This window comes from Podarcis melisellensis (assembly GCF_964234715.1).
Source record: "Podarcis melisellensis genome assembly, chromosome: 12".
Classification (NCBI taxonomy): domain Eukaryota; kingdom Metazoa; phylum Chordata; class Lepidosauria; order Squamata; family Lacertidae; genus Podarcis; species Podarcis melisellensis.
Window position 1 is genome coordinate 57,469,548 of NC_138544.1, and position 11,554 is coordinate 57,481,101.

An 11,554-nucleotide genomic window follows, 5' to 3' on the forward strand; every position below is an offset into this window, starting at 1 on the left:
CCACCAAAAGAAACTCTGCAGTACAAATTTAAATCCATACAATTTAAATTGGCTTAATCTTGAAGTGTAATCCAATGAGACTGAAGACGAGACACTTGAGGTCCAGGACAAGGTAGTAAAACACTCTTAGACCTTCTGGGTCCTTGGACTGATTTACATCAATAAGAGAACCAATTTTTGATGTGGTAAAAGATGTGTGTTCATCACCAATTACAATTTCAAGCTCCTGCCGGCCAACTCTGTCAGGAGGCGGCCATAAGGCATCATCTTCTTTTGTGATTTCACTGTCATCGATTATCCTCTTTAGCTCTTCTGTCACATGTTTGTGTACCTAGGCTTCTTTTCTGATCCTGACATCTTTTTTATAATTGCTGTTGTTTGCATATCTCAGTTTCCTGTCAGTGCAGAACTCGAGAAACTCGTGGCTGAACTTCCCCTTGTGCCTGTTGTAAACAAAAATATGCCCTTTTCCCTTATGGGGTATCCAAGAGCTCATACAGAGTCCTTACATAGGTTCCTTATTGGTAGGAGAGAATAACAGAGGCCAACCAGAGAATATTGAGAAGCAAAGCAGCTAATAAGCTTGATCTTTATTGATCAGTTGCAACAGGGTGCTCCCCTCACCTGCAGGAGGGAGGAGGAACCCAGAACAATGGCGCACAAGGCCTTATATAGACTTCTGGAATTGCCACCCTGTAGATCAAGACCAACCACAGAAACATCATACCTACATCACAGAAGGGGTGTAACCTAAGACCACCCCTCAGATACATCACACCTACATCACAAAAACAGAAATCTGAATGTTGTTTTTCTCCTGTCGTTGTTTATCCCCTGTCTGGCAGGTTACTTGATTGGATACCCTGTGGAGCCTGGCCATTCTTTTGTCGTGATAAATACTTAGTTCCTGGGCCAGGTCACAGGCTCACACCCTATTCAAACACAGACATACCCTTAAGACAGGATTTGCAAAGGAAAAGACAATGTGGAGGTTTTTCCATTTTCCTTTGACCTTGCAGAGAAAACATTGACTCAGTTTAGGAATCAAAATGGTTCCAGGTTGGCCTTCCTGTGCTGTTCTATGTACGTGCTTGGTTGGTACACTTATGAATATTACCATATATCTAAGACCATATAATTCCTATCACATGCCCAACATAATAACGCAGATAGAAATCGCTCTCCATGGCCGCATATGCCCCACTGGCCCATCGAGACACCAGCATACACCACCTCCAGCAGGCTCTTCTAATATCCTGATGTTGAAATGATGGGATCCTACACTGCATAAGGCTCCATAGGTCATGATACGGAGGGGGGGGCATGTCTTCTTCACCTTCTTCTTCACTACAATATATCCATTTATTTCCAATTGTCAATATCAAAAGGGACTAAAATCTATAAAATTAATAGAAAATCAACGTGCCAATTTGCTCAATTTCTCTAGGACTCCATGACACCTCCCCTGTCCTCCATAATCCCTCAAGCAAGGTGTCAAGACCCTAATCACGTCAAATCACTCTGCCAAGCCTTTCCTCCAGGCAATGCCAGTACATGGACCATTGTCTTCTCATCACCGGTACTCAGGATGTGCTTATCTGCGCATATCTCCAGCTCTGCATATTCCCCCCTCCCTCCTCCATATATTAATCCTGTGTAACCCAACCTCTTCTTAATGTATTAATGATGTAACTGGGATGTGTTTTGCACTGTATTCTGGGGCATGGAGGGAAGTTTCAAAAGTTCATGTCACCCCTTTCTCGCTGTTCAATCTCACCTTGAACCTGTTGCGCAATAAACTTGGATCTTCTGCAGCTTGCTCTTGTCTCCGGCTGAGCTCATTTTCCTCTGCAGGGACCCGCGGACTTAGTCCGACGAGCTGGGTGGCAGAGCAGCCTCGCACCCAGATTTTACCGTAACAGTCAGAACCAACCCTTTGAAATGTGCTGGTCACCTGGTGTTTTGAACTGAAGAGCCTCATTCCTCTTTCCCTAACACGCTCACGTTCCCACCAGAGGGGGCTAAATTCACGAGAAAAGCATCGCAGATCCTCTCTTCCGTTTGCTCCTGTTCAACATGTGAGTGACAGACCAAGAAAGCAGCTTGCGCCTCTGCCGGCATGCAGGCTGGAGCCGCTGCAAGATTTAGTGCATTAATCAGATTCATTTGTCAAGGCGGCCGTCCTGCACAAGCTTAACTAGCAGTAAGGTAAAGATAAAGGGACCCCTGACCATTAGGTCCAGTTGTGGTTGACTCTGGGGTTGCGGCGCTCATCTCGCTTTATTGGCCGAGGGAGCCGGCGTACAGCTCCCGGGTCATGTGGCCAGCAGGACTAAGACGCTTCTGGCGGACCAGAGCAGCGCATGGAAATGCCGCTTACCTTCCCACTGGAGTGGTACCTATTTATCTACTTGCACTTTGATGTGCTTTCAAACTGCTAGGTGGGCAGGGGCAGGGACCAAGCAACGGGAGCTCACCCCGTCACAGGGATTCGAACCGCCGACCTTCTGATTGGCAAGTCCTAGGCTCTGAGGTTTAACCCACAGCGCCACCTGCATCCCTAACTAGCAGTAAGTCTGACTAAACTCAGATAGGACTTACGGTATTTGTTCTGAGTTGGCATGCATTGGATTGCAATGTTTAAGAAGCAGTGTATTAAGCAACAACAAAAGCGTCCCCAGTTAATCAGGAAACTGGTTTTGGTCTTTAAATACACACATTAAATATATATATATTGACCACCGTCTTAAAAGAGACACTACCTTAAAAACAGAGACATCACCTTGCTGACAAAGGTCCGTATAGTTAAAGCTATGGTTTTCCCAGCGGTGATGTATGGAAGTGAGAGCTGGACCATAAAGAAGGCTGATCGCCGAAGAATTGATGCTTTTGAACTCTGGTGCTGGAGGAGACTCTTGAGAGTCCCATGGACTGCAAGAAGAACAAACGTATCCATTCTGAAGGAAATCAGCCCTGAGTGCTCACTGGAAGGACAGATCCTGAAGCTGAGGCTCCAAGACTTTGGCCGCCTCATGAGAAGAGAAGACTCCCTGGAAAAGACCCTGATGTTGGGAAAGATGGAGGGCACAAGGAGAAGGGGACGCCAGAGGACGAGATGGTGGGACAGTGTTCTCGAAGCTACCAGCATGAGTTTGACCAAACTGTGGGAGGCAGTGGAAGACAGGAGGGCCTGGCGTGCTCTGGTCCAGGGGGTCACGAAGAGGCGGACACGACTAAACAACAACAACCTGTGTCATCTTCCAAGAACAGACCAGCCATGCTGGCTGGGAGGGACTGATGGAAGTTTATCTGTTATTTCTTATTTCTTGCATTTACATCTCACTTTTTCCTCCACTGAGCTCAAGGTGGTGTACATAGTTCTTCTCCTGTTCCTTGTTTAATCTCCACAACAACCCTGAGAGCCAGGTTTAGGCCAAGAGGCCGTGACTGGCCCAAGTGGTGATTTGAACCCTCATCTCCCAGGACCAAATCCGAGATGCTGACCAATGAAGTCCAAAAAGTTTAAATCTCTGCTCAGCTGCGACTTGGGGGGAAAACCCCTCTCTCAGCCAAAGTTTACTATAATATTGCTGTCGGGTCTTTGTAAGGCTATGGGGATAAAAATCCAATATGAAGCATTGTCTGGGCGTATCCCCATTCTGCCTCAAAGAGAATTCAGAACCAGAACGACTCAAGTATGTCACTCCAGCTACTTCCAAGTAGACCCATTAAATTAATTGTGAAGACATGTAAATTAATTTCAGTGGAGAGTAATCTGAGCACGTCTATACAGTGGTACCTCAGGTTACATACGCTTCAGGTTACATACGCTTCAGGTTACAGACTCCGCTAACCCAGAAATTGTGCTTCAGGTTAAGAACTTTGCTTCAGGATGAGAACAGAAATTGTGCTCTGGCGGTGCTACGGCAACGGGAGGCCCCATTAGCTAAAGTGGTGCTTCAGATTAAGAACAGTTTCAGGTTAAGTACAGACCTCCGGAACGAATTAAGTACTTAACCCGAGGTACCACTGTACTTGGATACAATCCAGAATAATTTGGTTGTTTTTCAGATTTCGCAAAATACCGTGTCCTTGGATTTAAACAAGAAACATACAATTCTGGTGGTTTTTTTTTTTTTAAAAAGGTTTCTGGTTGAATAAAATAGAAAAAGGAAGGGGAATCGTTTTTATAAGTGCATGGAAGGGTTAGGCAGAGGAGGTCAGAATGCATCTATTTGCGGGAATTTGACCTTTGTTATACGATGGCCAACAGAGTCCCATTCACCAACGAACATTTTTTACTCTATTTGCTGGAGGAAAAGGAGTAGGTAGGAAACGTACTCCCATTCCTCTTTCAGATGTAATTCCTCTCTGTGCACTCCTGTTCCTCTCCTTAATGGGAGCGCCATTTTTAGACTGAATGGCAGAGAACGAGCTCTGCCAAATCTATTGTAGGGTTAGGCAGTCAAGAGGAAACTTCGAGAACAACACCCATTGTGGGCAACCTCTGGGGTGGTCTTATTTATTTGTGGGTGTTTTCAGTGACGTCACTGGGGATATTTCCAGACAATCTGCTTCTTGACTCTCCTTCCTGATTTGCTTAATAATAATAATAATATTAATAATAATAATAATAATAATAATAATAATTAATAATAAAATTTTATTCATATCCGTCCCCAGCCAAAGCTGGGCTCAGAGCGGCTAACAACAATAAAACTAGCACAACATTCTAAAATCAATTCATTTTAAAATCAATTCAGAATTAAATTAATGGCAACCATTGGGCTAGAGTTCTGTGAGGATTACAGAAGGAGGGGGTCAGGCTGTGCCTTGGCCAAAGGCCTGGTGGAACAGCTCTGTCTTGCAGGCCCTGTGGAAAGATGTCAAGTCCCACAGGGCCCTAGTCTCTTGGGACAGAGTGTTCCACCAGATCGGGGCCACAGCCGAAAAGGCCCTGGCTCTGGTTGAGGCCAGCCTAACCTCCCTGTGGCCTGGGATCTCCAAGATGTTTTTATTTGAAGACCGTAAGGTCCTCCATGGGACATACCAGGAGAGGCGGTCCCATAGGTATGAGGGTCCTGGGCAGTTTGCACCGAGTCTTTGTGGCCTTGGCTGTTTAGTGGACGTTCATCTCCGTTGGTCTGTGGGATTGACATTGCGTCGAAGGAAGGGTGACACCTCCCAGTACATTTCATCCCTTCCCTTCTTACAGAAAGCCCGATCTTTTGGGGAAATGGGTTTGTTGCTCAAGAACCGCCAATCAATTGTACTTGCGGAAACCTGAATCAGACAGAATTTCACCTAGAAGCAGCCGCAGCCTGGTAGCATCCTGACAAAACGATGTGTCCGTCCCACAGATTTTTTTTTTTTTTTTTGGTGGGACTTCCTCTGCTTAATTGTCACTTAATTGCTCTACAGCGCAACAAAAGTGGGACCAAAAAATAAATAAATTAGAAGATCTGCAGAATAAAAAGGTGCAGGACATTACGGGATATGTTCCGATTGGAAACAATGTTTTATTTAAATTTATTTAAATTTATTTAAATAAATAGCCTTTCAGAAAAGCTGTCACTGTTGTCTCCCTTCCCTGAAAACTACAAAGCTTGATGTATTTTTGTAGTAAGGATTGCATCTTTTTTTAAAGGAAACCTTCATGGCCGTAGGAATTGCAAATTTCTCATTGTGTGCTACTGAAATCTACAGAATTGCAGTTTTTTTAAACGGGGTGTCATTTTCTTTTAAAACTAAAAACCTAGTACGTGGCTTGGTTGCTAGAACAATCTCTTTGATATATGGAGTTTTTACTGTTAAGTTTGATGCTCTTGATCTTTTTGTGGCAGCATTTTTAAAAAACTGATTGGAAACAAGGCAGGAGGCAGACCCTAAAACATGGGTAGGCAACCGAAGGCCCGGGGGCCGGATCCAGCCCAATCGCCTTCCAAATCCGGCCTGCGGATGGTCCGGAAATCAGTGTGTTTTTAGATGAGTAGAAGGTGTGCTTTTATTTAAATTGCATCTCTGGGTTATTTGTGGGGCATAGGAATTCGTTCATTTTTTCCCTTCAAAATATAGTCCGGCCCCCAACAAGGTCTGAGGGGCAGTGGACCAGCCCCCTGCTGAAAAAGATCGCTGACCCCTGCCCTAAAACCTTTCCAGGCACATACATCAGACCCTCCAAATCTCCCTATTTTTCAGAGACAGTCCTGGCTTTACAGAAACCGTCCCAGTTTCTGTTTTGATCCCAGAATGTCACAGTTTTCCTGATGACATCCCTATTTTCATGGGAGAAATGTTGGACGGTTTGGAGCTAAGCGACCCCCGATCCAATGCGATAAGTACCGTATTTTTCGCTCTATAACACGCACCAGACCATAACACGCACATAGTTTTTAGAGGAGGAAAACAAGAAAAAAATATTCTAAACGAAATAGTGGATATATGATTTTTGTGGTTCATGCTGTGGCCACAGACATGTGATCTGACAGTGAGTTTGGAGTAGCCCAATGCAAAAATCCTGAGGATCCATGTGGATCCATGCTTTGTAACCACAGAGGAGGGAAGGAAGGGGAACCATGGATCCTCTGCTCACGACTGCAGCAGATTCCCCCCCCCCACGCCACCTGCAGGCATTCGCTCCATAACACGCACAGACATTTCCCCTTACTTTCTAGGAGGAAAAAAGTGAGTGTTATGGTGCAAAAAATACGGTAACTGCACAACCTTTAGAAGACATCTGAAGGCAGCCCTGTATGGGGAAGTTTTTAAAAATGTTTAATGTTTTATTATGTTTATTATATATGTTGGAAGCCACCCGGAATGGCTGGAGCATAAACAATAAAATACCTATTATTATTATTATTATTATTATTATTATTATTATTATTATTATCCCTGTTTTCATTTGAGAAATGTTGGAGGGTATGCACAAAGTATTCAAAGTGGCAGGTTTTGCAAATAACACAGCAGTTCTGTGAATCACAACCTCTGACTGTCTGCAAAATGGATGCGAGGAGAAAGAAAGAAAGAAAGAAAGAAAGAAAGAAAGAAGGTCATATTTTCATTCCAAGGGGCAAAACAGGTGCAAAAAGGATTGAAATTGCTACGTCCATCTTCCTGTTTTCTTCCAAGCAAAACCTTTGTCCTTATTATTCAGCTTCTCATCCTGGGAGGAAGATGGTATCAGATTTGTCTAAGGCCTGCAGGATGTTTGCAAGATGCCATTTTCCACCTCCCCTACGCTGGGGCCACTGAGGAAATCCACTCTCCATATTTTCAGTAGCCAAGAGTTTTTGACACCTCACTGACTGCAGCCTTGAATAAACGTGTGGCTAAAGGCCAAAGGTCACTGCAGATGGTGACACTGTATGGAAGTGATGTATGGAAGTGAGAGCTGGACCATAAAGAAGGCTGATCGCCGAAGAATGGATGCTTTTGAATTCTGGTGCTGGAGGAGACTCTGGAGAGTCCCATGGACTACAAGAAGATCAAACCTCTCCATTCTGAAGGAAATCAGCCCTGAGTGCTCACTGGAAGGACAGATCCTGAAGCTGAGGCTCCAAGACTTTGGCCACCTCATGAGAAGAGAAGACTCCCTGGAAAAGACCCTGATGTTGGGAAAGATGGAGGGCACAAGGAGAAGGGGACGGCAGAGGATGAGATGGTGGGACAGTCTTCTCGGAGCTACCAGCATGAGTTTGACCAAACTGCGGGAGGCAGTGGAAGACAGGAGTGCCTGGCATGCTCTGGTCCAGGGGGTCACGAAGAGGCCGACACGACTAAACGACTAAACAACAGCAACAAAAAGGCCAAAGGTGCTGGATTTCCCTTGGCGGACCTCTACTTTAAATTCTGGGATAAATTTGAGTTTTTGTCTGTGTTACTAATCTCTTCTTGACACTGCAGTCCTTTGCTAATCAATACACTTGCTTGGCCATATCACATGGGTGTGGGTGTAAAACTGTAAATAGTGAGATCGGAAGGAAACAGAGCATTATTGTTAATTTTGCAATATTAATTTTGTTATTAACAGTGGACATTAGCAAAACCGAAGCGGCTGGCAACACATACATCCTGAAATCAAATGGCAAGCCAATTAACACATGCAGTTTGATGAAAATCTATTATTCCCACAAAGCAACAGTACTGAACCTTTTGCTGCAATGCAATTGTTTTCACTTTGGGACCGTTCAAGAAGTGCAGTGCTTTGACTTCTGGATTGAATCAGCACCATGCCACTCTGGAAGAATGGCAGATGAAGGTGATGGACTATATGGGACTGGCAGAAATGACCGGCAGAATCCGAGACCAGGGAGAAGAGTCGGCGGAAGAAGACTGGAAGAAATTCAAAGTCTATTTACAGAAATATTGCAAAATCAATGAATGTTAGAACGATGTCGGATAGAAATTAAGTGGTTTCCAGCTGTAATGTTTAAGAGAATATGGGAAAAAGGTTTAGAAGTAGGTTAAAGCTTATTGATAAGGATTTGCTGAACTAATAATTTGAATTGGAATACAAAAAAGGGAGGGATGAGGAAGTCTGGGAAATAAGTTAAAGGAAAATAAGTTATGGAAAATTTGTGTGTTTTTAATTATTTTTATTTTGTTATCTTTTTCTTTTTTCTTTTTGACTTTTATTGTATTAAAATTGAAAACTCTAATAAATATCTTTTTTAAAAAATGAATCAGCACCATGGACATTTAGCATGCTACGTGGCCGCTGGTAATAACATAACTATCACCATCTGTACATTCCTACACTTTCTGCATCTTAGGAACAAAATAAAATAACTCCTTCCAGTAGCACCTTAGAGAGGGACGCGGGTGGCGCTGTGGATTAAACCACAGATCCTAGGACTGTACCACTGTATTAAAAAAGAAAATGTAGGGAGCTATGTTGGTACATAATAATATTAATAATAAGCCTCAGGGCCTGAGACCTTTCTCTGAGGTGGGGCACCAGGGCAGAAAACAGCTTTAGGAATGGAAATTGTCCGGTTCCCATCATGTTCAGCTTTGCGCTGAATGCCTGGGCTCTGTCAGCAATTCCAGAAAGGCAGTTTTTGCTGGGAAAGAGTCAAGACGGAACAAGTTATTCTTTTGTTACTGCCTTTGACTAGTGCTGCCTAAAAGGAAAGCCCAAAAAACCCTGGCAAACGACGAGGAGAATTCTACAGTAGGTGTGGTGACTAGAGATTGCGAAAGGGGGGGGGGAATTGATGCAGTTTGCATTTAAAGGAAAACCTCCCTAGTTCGCACTTTCTGGAACACAACATGAACCTGAAATTTGCAGTGTTCTGAATTTTGCGGTGGAATTCTCCAGCCAAGTATGGGTGCAGAAATGCATTCAATGGGGTAAAGCATAACCATGCTTATATTAGTGGGGGGAAAGCACACCAAAATTGTCAGTTTGCATTTCTTAGTACAGAAAGTATTGGTCTGATGTGTAGAGATCTTTCCTAGTCTAATTAATTCAAGAGGGTTCCGGAAGCTTCTCTGGGTGAAAGAAGCAAGCAGAAGGTTCATGATGTTTGGGTTATTCCTTCAGAGAAGCTGAGTCCAGCTGGCTTAAACTGGTGATGTTATCAGTCAAGGTCATGCTGACTATAAAAGGCCAGAAGGTTTCACTTTATCTTTCAATCTCTTTTCCTTCTGTGTGGTGTTCTGTACATAGTATGCATAGTGCTAATGTTTAGACTTATTATAAGTTATTGTAAGTTATTGTATAAGAAAAACAGAGACATCACCTTGCCACTGGTCCCATCACCTCCTGGCAAATAGAAGGGGAAGAAATGGAGGCAGTGAGAGATTTTACTTTCTTGGGCTCCATGATCACTGCAGATGGTGACAGCAGTCACAAAATTAAAAGACGCCTGCTTCTTGGGAGAAAAGCAATGACAAACCTAGACAGCATCTTAAAAAGCAGAGACATCACCTTGCCAACAAAGGTCCGTATAGTTAAAGCCATGGTTTTCCCAGTAGTGATGTATGGAAGCAAGAGCTGGACCATAAAGAAGGCTCATAGCCGAAGAATGGATGCTTTTGAATTACGGTGCTGGAGGAGACTCTTGAGAGTCCCATGGACTGCAAGAAGATCAAACCTCTCCATTCGGAAGGAAATCAGCCCTGAGTACTCACTGGAAGGACAGATCCTGAAGCTGAGGCTCCAAGACTTTGGCCACCTCATGAGAAGAGAAGACTCCCTGGAAAAGACCCTGATGTTGAGAAAGATGGAGGGCACAAGGAGAAGGGGATGACAGAGGATGAGATGGTGGGACAGTGTTCTCGAAGCTACCAGCATGAGTTTGACCAAACTGCGGGAGGCAGTGGAAGACAGGAGTGCCTGGCATGCTCTGGTCCAGGGGGTCACGAAGAGGCAGACACGACTAAAGTGAAGTCTGCTGCAACTGGATTTCTTATGGACAGGGCCAATCCTGAATGTATTGGATTTGCAACCATGACGCTGATTTGCCTTCAGTAGCTGTAAAGCTCTGCTGGATGAAATATTCATTGCCTCTGGTCTACTTTTGGGGAATCCTGCAAAGTGTCTAAGTTTTTACTCCTCTAACTATACGTTGAAATCTGCTCTGGATCAACACTGAGTAGAATTCCATGGCATTATTTTAGGAGAGTTTATTGCTAGTCCTAGTGAAGTAAGCGGGAGGCGTAGAAATCGCTCCAAGGGCAACCTTCACCTTGACTGTATCACTGGCTGCCCACCTGTCTATGGTATGTGGCCTTGAAGACGAAGCTCTGGCTATGGCTCAAGCTTTGTTTTAAACCAGTGGGTATTGCCCCCTTGATATTGAGGGACGATTTCCAATCATCGTGGGAAAGGGAGGTCATTAACGAGGTTCAATCCTGCGGATTGTCTCACCTTTATTTTGAGTCTATGACGTACAATCAAGCTAGAGCTGTGATCTCCCGGAGACTGGGTGACATTGCCAGACAAGAGGACATAGCCCAGGTAAAACCAGGGATGTTCCTAGGGGACCAGATTTATCGGACCATACCAGCCCCCTACCTTGCAGAAATTCACTATGTGGAATACCGCAGACTTCTTACAGCGGCTAGGTTAAATGTCCTTGACTCTGCGATATTGTGGGGAAGGTACAGGGGAGTACCGTACGCCCAGAGAACCTGTCATTGTGCCATGGGTGTGGTTGAGTCCACTGAACGCATTCTCTTGACTTGCCCTTCTTATGCAGAGCTTAGACAAAATTTTATAGACCCACTCCTATGTCAATTTAGCTTCCTACCCGAAGAAAACCAGGTTTTACACTTGCTGAATAATGTCACTAGAGCTATACCTTCCTTGGTGGCCAAATTTCTTTTTTTTAGCTTTTAAGCGACGCACGACTACAATTGACTGTATTGATATGGGGCTATCTGTTTAGCCCATTTTAGTGTTGGCTAAGCTCTAAAATCTTCCTGGATGTTTAACTGTGTATTGACAAATGTACTTTTTTCTGACTGACGGTCAAATAAAACGTTGATGATGATGACCTGTCTGACTCCATCATTTTGACTGACTCAAGGAAGCCTGGAGACCCTA

At 44.1% G+C, this 11,554-nt stretch overlaps 1 pseudogene across 1 annotated transcript; it reads right to left on the reverse strand.

The window, feature by feature from the left end:
• LOC309380832 (protein mago nashi homolog pseudogene) lies at positions 1 to 496 on the reverse strand (annotated as a pseudogene). The gene has a single exon. The product of its transcript is annotated as a protein mago nashi homolog pseudogene (transcript).
• Between the last annotated feature and the right edge of the window lie 11,058 nt (positions 497 to 11,554).